This window comes from Cylas formicarius, unplaced genomic scaffold (assembly GCF_029955315.1).
Source record: "Cylas formicarius isolate icCylForm1 unplaced genomic scaffold, icCylForm1.1 PGA_scaffold_1__22_contigs__length_36826433, whole genome shotgun sequence".
Classification (NCBI taxonomy): domain Eukaryota; kingdom Metazoa; phylum Arthropoda; class Insecta; order Coleoptera; family Brentidae; genus Cylas; species Cylas formicarius.
This window is the reverse complement of record NW_026844264.1, coordinates 30,638,588-30,661,082: the sequence shown is the minus strand read 5'-3', so window position 1 is coordinate 30,661,082 and position 22,495 is coordinate 30,638,588. Positions and strand designations below refer to the sequence as shown.

The 22,495-nt window shown below is 33.0% G+C and overlaps 1 protein-coding gene across 1 annotated transcript in view; it reads left to right on the top strand.

Moving 5' to 3' along the window:
• The window catches only part of LOC132696486 (uncharacterized), a 94,055-nt gene that overhangs the window by 4,723 nt on the left and 66,837 nt on the right, over positions 1-22,495 (top strand). The gene's annotated exons all lie outside the window — the stretch shown is intronic.

Sequence of the window (22,495 nt, the reverse complement as noted above, 5' to 3'; positions counted from 1 at the left end):
TTTGGATGTGTGCCAAGTTTCATCTGGGTAACTTACGAGTACAATTTGTTTTAGGATTTTTACTTTTTAATTTCTTGAAGGTAATTAAATCTCCAAGTGTGATTCCATTACTACTTGCCTTTTGTCTATTTTGCGGTATTTAAATCCCTTTTTACAAATAACTATATCAAGGGTGGAATGGTTGTGATAAACGGACTATATTTTCGTTCTTATTGTATCTGGTTGGCTATTCTCCAGACGGTGAGATTCAAAATCGCAACTTCTTTCCATCATTCAACAATACACTGTTAACAAAATCCTCTATCGATCATATGGGTGTTTTTGTCAGAAGGCAGGCATCGTGTTTGATGAATACCCTACTTATTAAACTTTCGTACACATTTTTCACTATTTGTTTTGCATCTAAGGACAACTAATTAGTAATAAGGTAGATCTCTTACCTAACTCACACCTGCTCTCTCCCTTAGGTTTGAATAAATTATCAGTTGTTGAGCTTACGTAGTAACAATTGGTAGATAGTAATTACTTTTTGGGACAGGGTATGTCAAAATCAAGGCGATATAATTTGAGACACACCAGGAATGTGAAACGTCCAAAGTTCACATTCTCCGTCGCTAGCGGAGCGAATTGTTCGGAAGATATCCATCCGTTTAAGCGGCGTAGGTTGTGTGCATAATATTTTACTGTCTGTTAAATGGAAATTGCATGTTAACTGGTTTTGATCGATTGCCTAATTTTAGTTATGCAGAGGCGTGACAGTCTAGCAGGGCGAGTACATAAGTACATGTTTCTATTGCTGTAAATCGAGTTAATTAAGTTAGATAACAGGTATCAGGAGTAGATTGACAGTTAAAAGACGCAGTACGAGGAAGACAGTCCTTGAGGCGTCATAGTAATTTTATAAGAAATCATAAAAAAAATATTTCAGACAAAACTTGCGGATATTGTAAAAATTGGTATAGTACTATACGAGTTGCAGAAAACCCATATAAAGTGGCTATCGACAATTTAAAAAGATGTACTTTTTCATACATGTAGCTATGGGTACCAAACGAAGTGTGTAAAATTTCAAGTGAAAATATTTAATAATTTTGGTTAATTAATTCGTTTAATTTTATTTTACTGTTTACCAATTGTTTGTCATCGTTCTAAGGGTTGCTCAGGTGCGAAAAGAAGAATTAAAGGTTTTTACAAAACTTCTGGATTGGAGTTAAAGGCTCGTAATTGTATTACCAAAAAAGAACGTTTTTTTTTGCTATGAGCACATGGAATATATCAGTAACGGATACAAATATCGAAATTCCGGTATTTGGAGTATGGAGCCTATAATTTCAGACAAATTTTAAAACAAAAGATATAGCGCAAATGGATTTGAAAAGTGCTATCTATTATGACAGAGTCATCGAGGGAGCAGCGGTGGGGAGGAGTGTTGATGCTTCAAATTCGTTTCACCGAAAAAAATACATTATTTTAGTGAGAATTTATTATAGAAGCTTCATTTTTTTTTCATTTGTAGCTTCGTACCGAGCTATGAATAAACAAATTAGAATTAAACAAATTATTTATTGTTAAGCCTAGTTATAAACATTAAAAAACAATAATTTTGTGAGAAACACGCGAAATAAGGCACAAAATTTTAATTTAAGGAAAATTGCTTATAAAAGTAAGTCCATGCTATTAAAAGAACCACAGTTCACAATACAAATAATTTCGTAATTTTATGTAACAAATATAAGCAATTAAAAGTTGTAAAATTTAAATCATTTTTGAAACGCGCTGTCAGTGGCTGTGACCGGTTGTGACGTCAATTTTAATTTTAGTCTTGATCGTGTCGCTTGCTTTGGTTATCTTGTGCTTAATATCAAAAAGAAAGTTGTGAAAATGACCGAAGTCGATTTTTTAAAAGGTCAATCTGGTAATTTACCTTTAGTGGACATGTTTATGGTGGCATCTTACATACAAAAAAGTTTTTCTATCGCTGAGATTCTCGGTATAAGGTATGTTCATAGAAAACAAAGCCACTAGTTTTAAACCAATATAATATTATAATCAGCTTAAAGTTTTTTAGTTTTTAAAATTCAAATGGTATATCAAATAAAATAGAAAGTATTCAACAAAAAAAAAAAAAGGATTTTTTTTACGATAGTGGAAACCTAAATACTGATTTTCAAGTATCAGTGACAATGATAACTTAAAACTGTTCTTTATTTTAGAAGATTAAAAAATGTTTGCACGGTTAAGACTGAAGTGACACCTGAACATAATGTTAACAAAAAAAGCCGTCGGTTTTATTTTCTGGTAGACGACGGTGCTGTACGGATTGTGCTCAAACAGGATGGCACGATTTGTAATATTGTTTTTGTGTTGCTTCCATTATTATCATGTAAAGCACGCTAAGCACAAATACAAACTACCGTAGATTAAATACAAACACACCTTTATATGACCCAAAAATAAACGTAAATGATATAATTCTCGGCTTATAACCTGAGAATAACACTATAACATGCCGTATCGAAAAGCGGCGATATGACGTCACGATTATAATAGTCAGGAGTTACAGCTTGAATTATTTATGTCAACTTATTGGGTTTTGAGTTTTGATATTTGGTATGGGTCATTTTTTACATAAACAAATTTATTGAAGAAATAAAATAATATATTCAAGTTCCCTATTGATAAAACATATTCACATGTTTAAGCCTTAAATGACATCAAAAAATTTTTTGTATCTTCATGCAATTTACTAATCGTGTTATTAAATCTAAAAAAAGAATGAACGAAAATTAACCTTATTAAAAAATGTATAAAACGTGAAATATTATACGTATGGCTTTTTATAGTTTTTTATACTTTATTAAATGTTATCATATGTTACATGATATGCATTAAGCAATATTTGTTAATCATCTGTACTCAATGTGTAACCAGAAATTTAAAAAAACCGAAATGGGATAAACAATTTTAATTCTTCAGATATATTTTCAATTTATCACTTTCGGTTATAAGCAAATATAAATTTAAAAATGATACTAACGCACAAATCCGCATGATATATGATTTCCTTTCGCTCAAATGTTTGATCCGTTCGAAGAATTCACTAACCGATATCCACTTTCCGCGAAGTAAAAACAGCAGGGTCGGGATGAAGTCCGCAAAATAATGGGAAGACAAATGTGTTTTTCTTTTAATCTGTTTTCCAGTGATCGATTAGTCCGCTGGGATTCCTCTGTTATCGGAAGGTGTACACGACCGGCCGAATCTTTTTTATAACCAATATGTTAATGGGGCTCACGGTTTTCTTTTGGAACAGTCGAGGACTTAAAAAAAAAGAGACCTTCAAAGTCGTTTTGCGTTGCTATGCGCTATTGCTACGGTATTTTTCCCGTTTCACTTTATTTTGGTACCACAAAATTTCTTAAAATACTTATTATAAAAATTAATAAATACCAATTATCCTGCTCAGAAATAGTACACAAAAATTGCTGCTGTGCATACTGAAATTCAGAACTCTATCTCTCTAATTTAATGAACGTTTGTGTGCAATAACGTATATTGTATATAGTTACCCTGTTTTCCTGTTATATTTTGCACGTTATTTTTGCATAAAACGAAATTTGTATTAATTTTCTATGTGTAATAATATAGTATCTTCAAATTCAGCATTCTTGGAGGTTCGCCAGTCCATAATTTCTTGTTTTCTCCAATTTGCTAAAATATTCGAGTTCACGGTTGTAAACTTCCACATCGCATGACTGAAAGGTTTGCAAACGTTCTTTTCAAAATTCCTCTATATTTTTTTTTCGCCGCAATTTTCTTCTGCTCGCATAGTCATAACTCTCAAGTAATTTCCTCGTCAGCAAAATATATTATCACCTTCTAGTAAAAGTGTTTTACGGTTATACTCCAGTCGAAATGCCTACTTTAATAAAGTGGCCATAAAAGTTTTCTAGTTGACCAGTTCCATTGAAATCTAATCTAAATAAAAAAAGGCGAACATTTCTTGAGATAGAATCACGGACATACACTAAAGAAATGTCATTCGGGAACATTGTTCGACAACTTTTTTATAGTCAAATTCGGTTAAACATATTTTATAAAATTGTGTATTTCAAATAATGGGTTTTTCACTTACTATTGGATATATTATCTTATAAATCTTATAAAAAAGTGAAAACTAGGCCTAAACAAATATACTCATAAATGTGCTACCGTTAGTATAATTAGTATAGTAGTAAGTGTCAGTGTGTTTCTGAAAAAGCTTAGATATATTGGTACAGGTTAGCTGGAGTACTTGCGGCTTACCTTTTGTGTGCTTCTGGAATATTCTTTTCAGTTGTCATCAGTTAAAGTTAGTTTAATAGCATTTGTGTGCGTTGCATGCTTTAAATATTCCAAAGCTATTTTTGAAATGCAAATAGTGAATCCATTTAAACTATGGTTTTACCGGAAAGGCGCACAGCTCATCTTTTAATAAACAGTTGATAAATTAGGAAACAATTGAACGATGAAAATCCATTTATCAAAATAAATAAGAACTAGTTCTTATTTATTTTGAACTATTAACTTATTTGTATCGGCCCGCAGAAAAGAAATGGCTCAGTTTACGACACTTAAATAACAACTAACATTAAGTACCCCATATTTTGACTCTTAATTTAATTATTAGTTGATAACGCCAGCGCGTAAACTATTTAATAATAATAATAACGTATATGCCATCTGCTAGAAAATATAGAAAATCAGTATTGCTTGGGGGCCGTAATGAATTTCAGCTGCAATTCCCTCAAAAAAAATCTGCCTGACTTTGTTGATGAAAAGCAAAAATAATAATCTGGCGTAGTTTAGCTTAGAGCCACTCAACCAAGCGAGCAAGATTAAGTACTAAATAAACCGTCATCTTTATGTTTAACGAAAGAGCGCATAAAATGGGGGGGGATCACGAAAAGGAGCGGTTAAATAACAATTGACAATATTTAAAAAACGTATTGCCATATTCATATAATCAATTCTCGTAACAATAATTTATTAGAAAACTTTCCATGTCTTAGTTGATTGTCGTTTTTTTTTCTTTATGAACTCGCCATTATGACGCGTTTTCCTGTTCTATAATCGAGCCATCTAAAACAGAAGAAATATCACAAGTAACCTTGACATTCCAATGAGGATTTTAATGTCGTAGTAGGAGCAGGAGCTCGTATATATTTTCCTGATAGTTTTTTATTTGAATTGTTTAGAGCCAACGACATCTATTTTAATTTCCATTCCATGAAAAAGGCTGTATTATAATTAAATTCGTCTTGAATTCTTAGGTATTCTTACCAACGGAAAATATTCTATTTCTGTTCACAGAAAACCTACTAATAGAGACCGATAATTTAATGCATTTTCACATCACCATGCCGTCCAGAGCCGTAAAACTATCTCAACCCGAGTCACTGAACCAAGAAATAAAACACATTACATCTGCTCTTCTCTCTAGAGATATTAGGAGTTCCATCACAAAATACAGTTGACCACAACCTTCCAATATCAAAGAGTCCGAAAGCAACTCCACATTCTCCACTGTTGTCCTTCCTTACATTCAAAACATCACTGACCACATATCAAGTCCTTAAGAAATATAACACTAGACTTACCACTTTTGAAAAAATCTCTCAACATCTTCGATCCGTGAGAGGCAAAATGCGAGGAGTTTGCAGTTGCCCAATACACTCATGAAGCTGGACATCAAATCTTATTCGATAAAACTCATTTAATTGTGTATTTTTCCTAAGATAAGGTATAGAGTAGTACACGAGCGTTTCACTTAAACTCTGAAGAAGTCAATAGGATGATTGGCAAAATGTCGCCAAGTTTGATTTATAAACATACGACGCAGACGCAGTGAAGCCTGTGGAAGTTTCTTCGAAAAAATAGTTACTAAGTTCCTTTCCCTCGCTCGCGCTCGTCATTGCAAACTTTTGACACATTCATAGTGTCAAATGTTCTATTAAAAGCATCGTTATGGCGTTTTAATTTACTTGACAATCCCTCAAAATCGACCATCTTAGTACCTGATATAATGATGACAAGACATAACTAACTAGGACAAAAAATTACTGATGATAAAATGGCGTATAATAAGTAAAATCGTAGTATAACTGTTTTTAATGCAAAAAAAAAATTAAAAAACATATAAGATTTAAAATACTATTTTATAGAAATAATGTTTTCAGCATTCTAGGATCCGGTAGTAATTAGATAATTTTATAAGGTTTTGGAAATTCAAAATTCGGATTTGAAAACTATAAGATGTAATGTACAAACCAAGACGCATGAAAGAACATACCATACTTTAAAAATAAAAGGTACGTAGCTTAAAACTTAACTTATTTGCTGGGATCTAATTTTGAGGATGGGTTGTATCATAATATGAAGGATTAATTATTATAAGTATGCATGCGTAGCTTCAAGTCATCGTGTATTTGAAAAATGAACATTTATAATAGATCAGTTATTGAGGAAAAATCAAAACAAGACATTAAAACAAAGGCACCAGTGGCATTTTTATATTAAATACCAATAAATCCGTGTAATTTTTCGCCAAAAAGGAAATAATAAATTCCAACATTCTATTAAAAACTGAACGCAAATCCTTAAATGTATGTGCAACAAAATTTCTTGAATTATTTGTTGACCAACAATTCGCATGAGCATATTGATTATCTGGTAGGAAGGTTAAGCTCACGTTGTTTTCTGTTAAAAAATATAAGAGACACTGTTTTGACAAATATTTTGAAATTAATATATTCTGGTCTTATATAATCTACTATCTCTTACGGGGCAGTGTTTTGGGGAAACTCAAGAGATTCTGGAAAAATATTTATGCAAAAAATGGCATAATATTAATAGTCAGATACTTTTACAGACTATTTTAAAATAGTTTTTCTACTCCCGTCTGTAAAATACCTAATTACACACCGATCTAGCGTGCGGGAAGCGTCACTTTACCACGTCACTTTCGTTTCCCACGGGTCCGAGCCACTTCGGATATTTCCGGGATTTGGGAGCAAACGGATGTTTTCGGAGATATTTCCCACGCTTTGAATTTTAAAGTTTGTCAATTCTGTCAGTGAATGTATTCATGTTGTTTTGCGAAAATGTACCCAAAAACTAACGATCGTAGAAAAAGTATAGTATGCAATACGTTCGGTAAACTTTTTAACTCACTCGTTTATTAAACACTCGCTCCGCTCGTGTCAAATAAACTCGTGAGTCAAATGCCGTTTACCGCACTTGTTGCATAATATACTACTTTCTACTCCCTTCTGTAAAATACCCCGATCTAGCGTGCGGAAAGCGTGAGTTTCTTGTCCCACGGATCGGAGAGCAATCGGATGTTTTCGGAGATTTTACCACATGGCACAGCGTACTTGCATAATATACTTATTATAGTTAGTTTTTTGGTACATGTTTTGCAAGAACGACACGAATACGTGACCGTCAGAATTGACAAACGTCGAAATTCAGGCGGCAATATCTCATCATTTTCCGCACATTGAATCGGTGTATAATTAGGTATTTTACAAAAAAAAATAATATGTTGACTTTTTTTTGTCTTTATATCTATTCTTTGATAATGTTCACAAAAAATCATAACAAACACGTCATTAAGGCATGCGAAACGCGCCAACGTAACATTAGGAATAAAAAAAAATAAATAAATAAAAAATAAATTATTTGAAATAAATAGGGTACGTTTAAATATTCTTTGCTAATAAACTATTCAGTGCAATTAATAAATGCTGGGAGTCAAGATTATTAAACTTAAAGAAAGAGGTTTGCACAAATATTTTACTAAATAAGTAGTAAAGAAAAAAAAAGATTTTATTAATATAATTAATATTAATATTCTGCATCTTAAAAAGAAAAAGGTTAGTTCTCAAACAGTAACGTATTTAAAAAGAATGATAAGGTGGTTTTTATTAAACTGAATTTAATATAAAAATCATACGCGAACCGTCCAAGTTTTAAATCGCGTTTTCATTTCTGCCAGCCGTCCGGCTACATTTAAAAACTTTTTCCGCCCCTTGAAGTCAAATCGGTCAACTCAAAAACATGTAACATCAAAACGATGCCGTGGACTTTTATTGCGCTAGGATTTCGTTTTGATTTATTAAAAAGGCAACGCTCATCCGCACCGATGTTCAGATATCATTAATTCCCATTTCGTTTATTTGACGCAAATTACTCAATGAGCGCGCGGCAGTTTATTATTGAACTGGAAAAATTAGTGCCTTACCGAATGTTTCCGGCGTGAAAGGGCGTCGAATTCATGGTTTGAATAATTTATTACGATTACGATAAAAAATAGAATAAAATAGATTTTTGTTTTTGCACGGAAAAGATAAAATAAAAAAAAACGACGTAAACATCGAAAATCAAAGTTTAACTGTTTAGCTACTGTTAGTACTCATCGTGAATAAAAAAAAACATTTATTAATTTAAATTTAAATTAATTAAAAAAAAAATTTAATATGTATATAATAATATAATATAATGAGTATATGATATGAGTTAAATAATTTGGTTCTGTGATTAGCACGATTTTTATACTCGCGCTGGGTATAGTCTGCCTATTATTGTTATACGTTCTTTAAAACTCATTCCTTCTGAGTTTGTTATAGTTAATAATACATAAATGCTATAATATTTAAAAGAATAAAACTTACTTACAAGACTAGTTAATTATTTTCTTTAATTACTTATATGACAGGAATGAAAGGTCATAAGTATCAAATAATTGTAACAATTACCGTTAGCTATGTAAATTTTAAATTTAAGGAAAAGCAAACAGAAAAGAAAACGGCGAAAAAGAAAAGTATTGTCAGCCGCCATCACTATCACTATCTCTATTTCATTTTTAAAAAACTTTTTGTAAAGCTCTTTTTTATGACTGGAAATTGTATATATTGTTATAAATTGTAAATAAGTTGTATTTATTTACAATTTAGGGAAAAGAAAAATTGTTCATTTTGGCATCATATTTAACACTCTTGGCGTAAAGTATGAGACGCTTTTTTTCCAATGTTCAGGTGTTTGTTTTATACAGGGTGTGCACTAATTCACTAAATTTTTGTTTGAATACTATTTGATTCATCATAATTTTCAAACCGCTTCTGACCTTTTGGACTGCTTTCGAGCAGCAAAAGAGAATTTTTAATGGGAACTCTTTATTAAAAAACTTCCAGTCAAACGCGTACCATACTTGTATGAAATATTAAAAAAATGTATGGTATGTTTTTTATTTCCTTACTCGAAAACAGTATATTGGAGCACTATTTTCTAAAAAAAATTCCATAAAAATCTGGAACCGACGTCACTGGTCAGTTTTAAAAAAATATATTTTTCACTAAAAAATGTATGCTACTGCCGCTGCTGCTTGCTACTTCAACGCATTGTATAAATGGACAAGGAAATTTCTAGAGCATTGTATAAATTATGATAAAAAAGTATCTTTTTTCTCATAATTTCAAAACGCTGTATTTCGGAAGGGAAGCGTTTCCGGGTGTTATGTTTATACACACAACTAGGAGTTCTTTTCAGCGAATTTAATTTCTTGTAGTTTTATTTTCGTTTTAAAAGCTTTAGTTGTTAACCTGTCAGAGATTAGATGCCCCACATTCACCATTTGCTTGAACATATAAAGGAGGATAGGGTGGGGAAAAATACACATTTTTTCATTAACCTAAGTCACACTCTTCGCACCAAAAACGATACAAATTTGTTTAACCGGACATGTGTTGATGGTTACTGAGTTTGCCGTCACCTAAAAACGTTAGTATTTTTTATCACTTCGAAAACTTGTCAAATGCAACAGCGAGTGTAACACCGAATATCCATTAGCAACAGAACGTGTCCAAACAAACAATACGGTGCAGGTCGTTAAATCCCGATAAAATATTTTTCCTACAAAATTGATGACAATCCCATGTATCGAACCATTACCGGATGTACTAAAAACTTTTCACCATTTCATCGAAAAAAATGCCTTTGCTTTTACAAATAACCGCTGTATCGCATTTTAACCATAAAATACTTGACAGGATAATTAAGATTATTTTATAAAAATATTCAATTTTATTTATTTTATAAATACAAATAAAATGGTATTTATGTTTAATATTTTTTTCAAAGCTGATAAGCTTGCAATTTTGTTTGAATTTTCTTTTGAATCCTGTCGTTAATTAAAAAATAGTAATACCTAAAATTTTAGTCTCCCGTTTGATTTGGTACGAGCGGAGTGAGAAGCAAATGACTGGAGAAGTATATCAACGTGTTGCAATTTGATTTATGTTTACTTTGGAACCTTGTGGTTTTTTTAAACAGCTACGATCTATAATGAACTATAACTAACTATAACTAGTTTTGGTTAGTACATTTATTGTAATAGAGTATGAATACATTCACTGATACACTGACAATAACACCTTGAAAATGTGCAATTTTACTCGCTATTATCAGAAATAGCATTTTGAAAAATACATTTTGCACATCATCTTTGAGTGCCTCTGGTATGAGATTTCTGAAAGTAGGTAGAGTCAGAAATAATAAAAAATGTTCACATGGACATTGACTTTTTGCCCTATCAGGTTGCAAAATATTGTTTCTTTAATAATTAAATTTGAGAGTCTATTTGATTTGCAAACCCAGAAATTTATGTCAGGAACGGCATTTGCGAGAAATATTTTTAATTATTTATATTTTTTATTGTCAACACCCTTCATAACAATTCGTCCTGCCAAGTAATGGTGAACAGTGGCAATGCTGCAACCGAAGTCATGTTTCCCTGTCTCTCTAAAAAAAAAAACACTTCTGCCACGAATTTTAAATTCGATCCGAGCCACGCCACTCGACGATGCCGGAATGAATGGACCAAGAGAATAAAAAGAAATGCAAATGGGGACGTGGTATAGTGGAGGACATCTCCCACTTGACTTTGTGCCATGCCCCAATTGTTTGAGAAATTTAAAACAAGTTTCCTGTTTTCCGATTTTTCATCGTCCTTCCTGACGATTTTTATTGATCATTTTTGAAGGATCTACTATACTTGCTTGATTTGTGGTTACTCACAAAACGTGCCTTTCATAAGAGAATGCAATTTATCAGTCTATATATCTCAAAAGATACCTTGACCTAACAATAGAAAATAATCATGTTTAGTTTTAGGTTATAAGCTCAGATCGCGGCTACAGAACAGTTGTTTGATCTTCATAAAGGAATCCACGGAGCAGTCAACACTTGTACCTAGGTACCCTTTTTTTTGTCAACATTGAGTGTTAGACCACATTCTCTGTGGTGATATTATTTAACATATTTTGTAGATCCTGCATGTTTTCAGCGAGAAGTACTATATCGTCCACATAGCGCAGATTGTTCCACCAACATCCTTTTCGAGCGCTTTGATAAAGGTTTCCTCCGAGTAGAGGGTGAAAAGGAGGGGTGTCTGACCCCTCGTATATCTCTTGTGCCAAGGTTTTTAGGTCTCACTTTATCAAAGGCCTTGTTGTAATCCATAAACCAGGCTTACACATTTTGGTTGCTTTAAGACGTTGTAGGTAAACAAAGCTTCCCTTGTGCCGAAAACATTTCTAAAACCGAACTGTGCTATACCTTCTTCCAGCTTCCTATAAATCCAAGACTTAAAGACATTCAGTGTATGCCTCATTAGGCTGATACGGTGTTCTATGCATTTTTTGGCATCTTCGAAATTGCGACAAACGTTGATTTTAGTAATTTCCCTGGTATTACTCCTGTTTCATAGATCTTATTAAACAGGGAAATTATCTCGTTCAGATGTTGTTCCTCAATGAGTTTTATCACCTCTGCAATACCGTGAATACCAGGAGTTTTCCCGTCTTTGACTGATTTTATTGCTGCTTTTACATCTTCTTCTAAAATATTTGGTCCAGTTGCATTGTTAGTGTTAATATTTATTTGGCCATCAAAAAGGGTTTTGATGTATTCTTCCCATAGAATTACAACACAATGTTTCCATCTTCATCCGTAAGGATGTATGATTTTTGTCTCCGACCAACTCCCATAAGCTTTTTTATTTTTTTTATGCACACTGTGTGAGTCGCGCAGTCTTTGCAGATTTCTTATGTCAGTGCATTTCTCTATAGTCTGACGACACTTGCGTTTGATGTCTTTTTGTATTTTGTATTTTTGTGCTCCCTATATTTTTCAGGAATCTTCTTTCCTACGTAAGCCCTCCGGAAGCCTCCTCAGTCATCCAGTACTTTCGATGTGTTTTTCTTTCATTCTTCATTAAATACGCACATTACATTTTAAATTGAGTACCGATAATTATGCATCCAAGAATAGTTGTGTTGATACAACTAAACCGAAACTTTTGCTATAAATAAACATGCCTTTGCAGTAAAGATACAAAGTGACTGCTCACTTCAATAAATAAATAGATAAAACTGAACGACGCCATTGACATGAAATGAAAAATCCCGAATTTAGTAGAGCTCCATACTTGTTAGACATATTCTTGGTTTAAAGTGGAATGACCTAGTAAAATTTAAGTGGACACGATGATCATCGAAACGTCAACGATGCGTGCACAAAATGGGATGAAAAATTTTGTGGCACGGGATGATAATATAAGTTAATGTTCATTAGCTGGTGCATTACGTTTCTATGACTTTAATATAAAAAAAAATCATTGGCAAAATTATAGAAACGTAAATTGCTGCCTCTCCCAATGATTGCTATAGCCATCAATTTTAGGATTTTCATAAATCCTGTACTCCGGATTGCAACCTACATCAGTGCAGCACATTACGCAATTAGTAAATATCCCACATCTTGTTGTGATCACTGACGTTATATATCAGTGGTTGTGATTGCATTGTTTCTAGAGTAACTAGATTTGGATACCTATGTAGGTATCACAAACAAAACCAAAAATAGTAAAAGGTATTTTTTATGAAAAATTAAAACAAAAAAGAAATAAAAAGTTCCTGCTACTATTTTCTGACTATTACAGTAGCAAAGAGTTTTTCTATAAGAATATCAATTTGTATGCTTTTTTCAGAGCGTTTTTACAAATATTTAAAGAATATTGTATTGTATTGTTCCTTTCTTTTGTATCACGCCTATATATATATATATATATATATATATATATATATATATATATATATATATATATATATATATATATATATATATATATATATATATATATATATATATATATATATATATATATATATATATATGATGACACTATATTCCGGGATATCATCCGTTCGCTCGTTGAACTCCGACTGGAATCCTGCATCCGACTGGAATCCTGCAGACGTTTCGCCAAAATCTCACTTGGCATCTTCAATGCTCGCGCTCGAAACACTTCGAACACAGTGTTCGAAGTGTTTTCGGAGCGCGAGCATTGAAGATGCCAAGTGAGATTTTGGCGAAACGTCTGCAGGATTCCAGTCGGATGCAGGATTCCAGTCGGAGTTCAACGAGCGAACGGATGATATCCCGGAATATAGTGTCATCATATTTTTCCATCCGTAAATCAATACGTGAGAATATATATATATATATATATATATATATATATATATATATATATATATATATATATATATATATATATATATATATATATATATATATATATATATATATATATATATATATATATATATATATATATATATATATAGCAAATTGGTTTTTGGAAGGACTAAAAAAAAATGTCTTTTACCACCCTGTAGACAAAAATAAAAAAAAGGTCATTTTAACAGAAACAAATTTTGTATTTTTTTTTTTTTGTAAACTATTTTCTACCTTCGAGCTACGATTTTAACCATTTAGGCGGAATTCATCCCACTCGCAACATTCTATTCGCGAAGACAAAACAACGCGAAAGAAAAGAAATACGTCTATATATCTTAGCACTTGAAACAAACGTGGGAATCATAAGTAAACAACGGGAGCGTGTCATTTTCACGATCTAATTACTGTCGCGTTAGATCCGGCAACGCCGTCGTTCGTTGTTGTCAAAACCAATACCGAAAAGACCCGAATCGATACAAGATGTCGGGTCTCTTGACGTTTGTAATATTGCCGAGCCCCGGCCTCCTCGATATATCCGTTGCGTCCTAAAATATTCATGTAATATTTTCCGCTAGACAAGCGTTATTATCCCCGTCCCGTTATTAGTATTTCCCTCTCTCCCATATGACGAAATGGGGCAATTTCGGGGAGAGCGGCGGGTATAACGCGGGAATAATTTTCGGTCGATTATGGTTGGCGGTGATTTTATAGATCCCCCCCCCCCCCAACCCTCGCACGGTCTTTATAAAATCACCGTAAACGAGTCTTGTCGACGATGATCGTGACAACAGGTATCGGGAGTTTGCGAACGAATTCGTGACGCGTTTTTTTACGACGAATAAGAACTTCGAACATAGTGAGGTTAGCCACTAGATTAACTTCACACAATGATATTTGAATAGAAAATGGAGCACATGGGGAGCGAAGAGTCTTCAATTGACAGACAAAGAGAGCGACGATGGTAGATTTAAAATTTTCAAAAAGTTCAGTCTATTTATGTTAATATCAATTAGTTACTTTCTAAAATCGATGAAATCCAATTTTTGGAAAGTATGCGCGCTTTTTAATTTTGTCTGTTCTCTGTTCTCTGTTGACGCTTCATAAAAACGCGACTAACTTCGGAACCGTTGGATCTAGGATGATGAAATTTGTCTTCCTTTTAAACCGGTCAAGAGACAGATTAGCCTGCAGGAAATCGCCGCGATCGAAAATTGCCATAGTTTGATAAAAATTATATATTTTTGATATATTCGTAATAGAGAATAGAGACCAAATAATAGACTTTAAACTAGAAGTGAGAAGGACATCGAAGGATATTGGATTTTTTGTACTTGCTCGTATTTATGTTTACGTTATTTTAAACGAAAGTGTGTAGAGGAAGTAACAAAAATGGTTACTTTTCTGTGGCTGGTGACTAAATAAATGACGGTTGTAACGTTTTTAGCTTATATGACTCGCATTCTGACGATGTAGAATTGCGTATTCTGTTTGGAGTCGATTTAGATCAAGGGTCACCCGGTTGGCAACTAAATTTCCAAGCAAAACGGTCCTATATTGCACTAACGGTAATTGATGGAACGTCAGGGTTTTCCGAAAACCGACTTTCCTTAATAAAAGTTTTTCCGATACAGCACTTAAGCGACTATTCTCGATGGCTGTAGGAAAACGGAAACCAGGTTGCCATCAGTCACATTTTCTGACGCGTGAGCCTTCGCGGCTCACCGCAAACATATCGGACAGAGAAATAAAATAAAGATCCTCACAGAAACGAGGGGCTCTTATTGCTTTAATAAAATAAAGCATTGTGACCGCATTCACAATTTAGTCAGTTTGACATTAATTCGATCGAATTATCAAAGCGAGTGAAAAATAAACCGTGCCGGTGCTCGAAGCTCAAACTTAGCAGAATTTATGATGAACTTTAATTAACTAATTAATCAATTAAATTAACTAATAATAATAATAACAAATAATTAATTTAATTAACTTTAATTAGCTAACATTTAAACAAATTCATTTGATCGCTTTTCAAGTGGCTAATAACATTATTTTTCCTTTCTTCGACGTATAGTTGCGCTTCGAGGAAGAAGAAATGTATTATGGGTATATAATTATATGTCGGCATTTACCATTATAGAATCAATTAAAAAAAAATAAGTTCAATTCAACGCAAAATTATTTTGTTAATTGCTATTGATTTCCCTTTCCAAGATATTTCATTCCCGTTATATTCCGACTTACTTGTCCTAACTATATAAGGGAGTAAACATAACATAATGAATATAAAATAATAAAATATATTAAGGCTTCATGCCAGTCAGATTCCAAAAACTTTTCTTTTCAGCGGATCTCCTGACAATAATTCTTAAACTTATACTTAAAAAACAAATGTGTGTTAACTTACCTTTGTACTGCCATAACCCTAAAATATTTATGTATTCTTAGGTTAGCTTAAGTTTAGGTCGATGGTACTGAGTCATTGAAATTTTGAATGGCACACCGTATATTACGAGTTTTCTGATCCGCTAATAATTTATGATTGTTTTTGATTAATGCGTTCCTATAAAATATACATTATTTTCTATACCTAAATCCTTTGGTCTACGAAATAGAAGCCGGTTTCTCTGAAAACATAATTCATCTTTTAGGTGGCCATGAAATGTCCGTCTATGTTAAATAATTCATTTTCTCTTTGACAGTTCAATTAGGATTTACTTATTATACCAATTCCAAAATTTCGAATAACCCAGTTTTCAGAACAATGCGATGAACCGTTCGCCGTAAACGTCTAAAACAAACCCTGTATATTTTAAATTGCCAAAGGAATGTGATACTTGGATTTACTAAACTTTTCAAAAACATATTTATGACAATAATATAACATATAATGTAACTAAATTTCAATCTGCCTCTTCTTCCTTTAGAAGAAGGTATTCCTATGTATACCTTACCCAACTTATATATGCTACACTTTTCCCAGAAAACCACCCTTATGGAACATAGCATTTCCGTTGAGAATAGTAAGGGAATTAATTATTAATCATCTTCGAAATCTCAAAAATAGTTTGCACAAAAGATTCAGCGATGAAATACGATTTTAAAAGGCCTCTATCGGTAACATCTGTTTTCTCAATTTATTTCTCTGGGAGATATAGAACCATGGAATAAACTCGACGTATTATATTAATTTCCACTAGTTTTGGTAAGTACTCCATCCAAACTAACCAAAAAGAATTTATGGGGGCACATCCTAAGTATTAACTTATATTAGAAACATCTACCATTCCAATAGTAATTTGTTAAAACATAAAACCGCTTAGTTAAATCTGAAAATTTTGTGGTAATTTTGAATGACATTGTCATGCTTGGAAAACATCCGTGATTCATATTCAAAAGCCTTAAAATAGAAAACTAAGGAAACATGGGGAATGTATAAGTAAATTGACACGCACTAAATGCTTAATTTGCATAGGATGTTAATTTTGAATCACCTTCATTAAAAAGTATCTATTTTGAAGATGATACTGAAATCGTAAGATCTCGCAGTGAAGATTTGAAATAATAACGAAAAGTACTTTGAAGTAAACTTTTTGCTGTTAAAAGGCTGAAGAGCTTATTAGCGACTGAGAAAATACGTGCATTCACTCGTGGTGTGATATAAGATAGCTGGATATGTTTTCAATGAGGACTATCGACGACAAGACATAAATTGCTTGCATTAAAATTGAGTCAGTGCGTAAAAGTGATCAAGAAATGGAGACGCCCTAGAAAAATAGAGCAAGTTCGAGATAATCGTGCATTTAAGACATTAAATTTGAGTGACACATTCACCACTGTGCGGGTGGTGTAACTATTACGTCCGTAGCATGCACGCCCATATTTCATAACGGGATAAGTCGCTTCGATTGCATAATCGTCGGATGAAATTTTCAAAGTTAAGGAGGCGCTGAGACGTCACTGTGAATTGTTGGATTAGTTTTGTGGATTTCAAAAGAGTTGCGACTGAAATGTGGGACTCTAATTCTAAATAGGATACCTCCTCTTTATAAAAGATTTCTAGCGAGCTTACCGTTTTTTGTACGATGCGGATTGTTCGCTGAAGCGGTAAAACCTTTTTTTTTTGCTTTTACCACGTTTCAACACTTAAGCCAACAAAATTAAGAGTTAATACAAACACCATTTCATACTTTTTCATACTTAACCTTTTCTGGCTATTTCAATTATTCTTTTAATCTCTCACTTCCTTTATTCGTTTCGCAACTTTGGTTACTAAAATTTCTAATCGCCCTTTTGTACATTTCACTAGAACAGAGACATACTATTACTGTGCAATATCTACCAACAAGCATTTTAATTGCCCAATGTTTTTGTCATTACAATACATTTTCCGAAGTGAGGAGGAGTCGGCTTTATCTATTAGGAGATGACGTCACTGTTTCAGCTTCACCTTCTCTGTAGCTACTCTCTTTTTTGTAGATGCTCAAATGGCGATGTCATCAGCAAATTCTACATTATTTATCACTTTATCACTTACTATTGAGTGAGTGAGAAGAAGAGGTTTAGTCGATACTTGATGGTACTTAATCGATGGTGTTTGTTAGCTTGGTATCTTGTTTTAACGCGTTGTAGGCATCTGATGCAAGACTGATATGATGCTTCTTTATACTTATTGATTTTACGAAATAATTATCAACTAAGTAAATGAAGAAACGGTTAAATAAAATTTTACGAGTTGTATTTCCGCGTCACGCGTTTCGGTGGATATAACGTAACATTTTATATTAAATTCAAATTTAAATAACGGGCAGGTAAACGCTTGTTTCATAGCCGCCTATTTAATCAAGTCGGGAGCTTACGATGTTAATTTGGATAAATAAATTTTGCGTGTTTTACAAGAAGTGGTCCTTTAGAAATTTCGAACTCGAGAAACAAGGCAGAGCGCAAGCAATAATTGGGGGGCATTATCACCCGGATGTGTGTGTGATTGTTGAACTCTGTTGAGCGTTAAGACCACTTTCGATCCATAATGCATTGTTGGATGACACTATAGATTGGCCACGACAAGCAAACAATAAATGCCAATATTATGTTAGCGGTTTCAAACCCTTTATTTTTTTTTTCAAAGGAGATGATTGCGATTTGGTAATCTATATTCAATTCCTAGTAAACATTACATTAACCGATGGAATGTAAGTATATAATATAATTGCTACAAATTGCTATAAATGCTAAGGAATATTCAGCATAAAGGAAATATTTCTTGCTCTCTTTGTCTGCAACTAAGTAATAAAATTAATATACTAAAGTAAACAGCATATACTTTGAATTTGCACAGGAAAGCAAGACAAATTAGTTGTTAAAATCAACGAGACGATTAAAAATTGTATACAAATTAATGACTTTAAAAATTTTTACTCTTTTTGGCTATGCATTCAAGGGCTAATTAACCATAATTTTGCAGCTTATACTAAGCACATTCTTATCAATAACTGTTTTTTGCTAGCCTTTCGAAATCTCCATGATCAAGTAGATTACCACAAACATTACCATATTATGTTTCTGCGATTTTCATATATCATATACCGCTTAAGTATAAGAATCACAAGTTATTTTTTTTTTCAATTATAATTGTGTAATAATAATAATAATATTCATAATAACAATTCAAAAATATTTCGACCTACCTAGAGGATAATAAATATGAAATATATACAAAATTCCACTAAGAAGTGAATAAATAAACTTAAAGGTCATCAAATCTTCATCCGAAATAAAGTTTTAATCTTAACTACCCGCAAATAAGGGTTTATGAAAGCATTTTTTCAGTTTCACAAACCAATTAATCACAATTAACTGCCATTGTCAATTGCCAATGCAAACGTCAGCGGTATCAATATCGTTTGTCTTCATTGCCTTAGACAGCCTCGTTTCACAAATATATTCTCAGGAACAAGCAAATCCTTTTGAAAGATCGACTTTAAACAACCTTTTCGCTTTCTCAACGCGTTATTGCAATTTTAGTAAAGATAGACGATATTTTGGAAGCTACGGGAACAGATCGATTTGTGTCAGAGACCAAATCTTGTATATTTAAGAATTTATAAGTCCCTATGCCTGAAACCCTCAACAATATTTCAGATATATTAAAATCCGAGAATCTGGAGCCAGTTCATCTTAATTGAAAAATGCTTGTGTGGAACATATGTTTCTTATAACAATCAAATTTTTGAACAAACGTCGGGAACAGCTATGCTTTTGAAAAGACAGCTCTCGACACCTTCCACTCTTAGATATTCTTATCAATAGAAAATCAGACCTAACATTGGGTAATTGTGTTTACAGAAAACCTACGCACTTAATGCATTATCACATCACCATCCGGCCCAAAAATCATCGGTTATCAACTCTCTTGTTTACAGAGCCGCAAAACTATCTCAGCCCGAGCCACTGAACCCAGAATTAAAACACCTTACCCCTGCTCTTCTCGCTAATAATTTTCACATCTTAAGCGTTCCGTCATAAAATACACTTCACCAAAACCTTCCACTAGCAATGAGGTCGAAAGCAATCCTACATTTGCAACTATTGTGGTCTCTTAGATTCAAAACTTCATTGATCAAAAGTTCTAGAGAAATATAACGTCAAAACTAGATTTGCCAGATGCCAGAAGTTTACAGCATTCAATGCATATGCGGCAAAGGATACATTGGAGAGACCAGACGAAAAATATTAATTAGGCTCAAAGAACATGAAAGAGCTTTAAGTCTAAGACAAACAAAATTTTATTCGATAAAAACTAAAATTCTTGCATGTAATCAATTCTTCTACCAACGAAAAATCCGAGAGTCTATAGAACTCTATAAGCAAGATAACAATCTTAACCGCGACTCAGTTCTTTACCTATCACCAATATGGGAATGAGTCAGCCGAGACGGTGATTAAGCCCCTCATTTAGCTCCGCCCCCTCAAATAATATATAAGCAGGTAAGCAGGTCATATTTGGATTTTCGAAAAATTATATTAAAAAAATATTGCTCAACTTGGATCCAAAAAAGGGCCCAGGGCCGGACGGTATATCGGCACAATTTCTCAAAAATGGCCCCCTTTTGTCGAAACCTTTTAACATTCCCTTTAATAAATGTCTAGGGCAAGGGACATTTCCAAAAAGCTGGAAAGTGGCCCAAATAGTCCCTATTTTAAAGTCTGATGATTCTACAGACGCCGCTAATTATCGTCCTATCTCTCTCTTATGTCACTTTGCCAAGGTTTTTGAAGCTCCAATTTATTCTCAGTTGTTTTTTTTTTTTTGGTAAAGAATGACAAGATCCAAATCACCATGGCTTTCACAAAAAATGTTCAGTTCTTACAAACTTGGTAGGGTTCATCCATGACATCAATTTTTCCATGCATAATGGTTTTGGTGTCCCACAGGGTTCCCATTTGGATCCTTTACTCTTTAATATTTTTGTTTTCGATATTGGCCTTTGGTTCTCGGTTTCTGTTTATGCTGTCTTTGTCTTTTGCCGATGATTTAAAAGTAAAAAAAGAGATTCATTCACATTTAGATGTATTAGAGCTTCAGAGCAATCTTGACAAATTTTCTGATTATTGCAGAAACCACATATTATTCTTAAATTTTGAAAAATGTTAAAAAGAGTTAAGTAAGGAAAAGACTTGGGAATTGTTCTTGACTCACAGTCAAACTTTGAGGCTCATATTGAAACTATTGTCAAAAAGTGTTTGAGAAATCTGTAACTACCAAAGGATTCCACAAGCATCAGCCACTAATAATCGTGTAATGTGTACTAGAGTACTCATCCACCAGAATAGAAAGCATACAAAAAAAACTTTTTAACAACTTCAACTTTAGATACAACAGAGATCGACACTTTAACGCCAACCCCTATCAGGTGCGCACGAGACTGACGTTTTTCTATTAAACGATTTAGGTCGAATTACTTTTGTAGCACTCCTATAATAAGATGTGGTTGGACCTATAGTAATTGTGTATTTCTAAACGGGGTAGATATAGGTATGTTTAGTTTAAGCCTTAGTTTATTTAAAACAAACATATATAAAATTCTTAAGCTCGTAGTTATAATTTATTTAAATAAAATAATTACTTATTATTATAATACATAATAAAAAAATTAATAAATAATATGCTATTCCAAAACAGCGAAGTTTTTTTTCGTCCAATGAGTCGTCACAAATATATCCTTTTATCTAAATAAAATGTCACTGTTTTGCGATTAATAAATTGACTTTTTTGCGTGTTCGAGCAACTCAATTTAAAATAAATTGAAATCAAATTGTAATTGTGAGTTAATAATAGCCACTGCCGTTTGGGCAATCCTTTACGCCGGTTGTTTCCTTTCGGTCGCTTTTTAAAGTCATGTTATTTTTTTTTAGCCCCATTAAATCTAAAAAAATACTATTACCTTAAACGTTGGCCTTCTGTTCATTATGTTCAAGCGGCCGTTTATGTGGCAACCGCGCTGTCGCTTCGATTTGGGTCACGGGTAGATCGATCACCACTCCTGAAACCCGGTGGACCGGGAGCAAGTACGCGGGGCGTAGAGACTATTCGCTACGACCTTGTGCGTGACGTATTGTTGCCTACCTCTCGCGTTCGATCCATTTTGATACAAATTAATGTTTTTCTAAGAAGTTTTCCTTACTTGGATACGCATTCAATGTTGAATTCAAATTAATAATCACTCAGTATATGACACTCATATTGTTATCAATGGCATCATGTTTAATAAATCAAAAACTAAGCATTGTTCATTTCTGTAAAAAGATAACTACGACACACATGTTTTTATCAAAATTTCTTGGCAATTTTTTTTGTTCGGTGCTTAATTTACGTGAT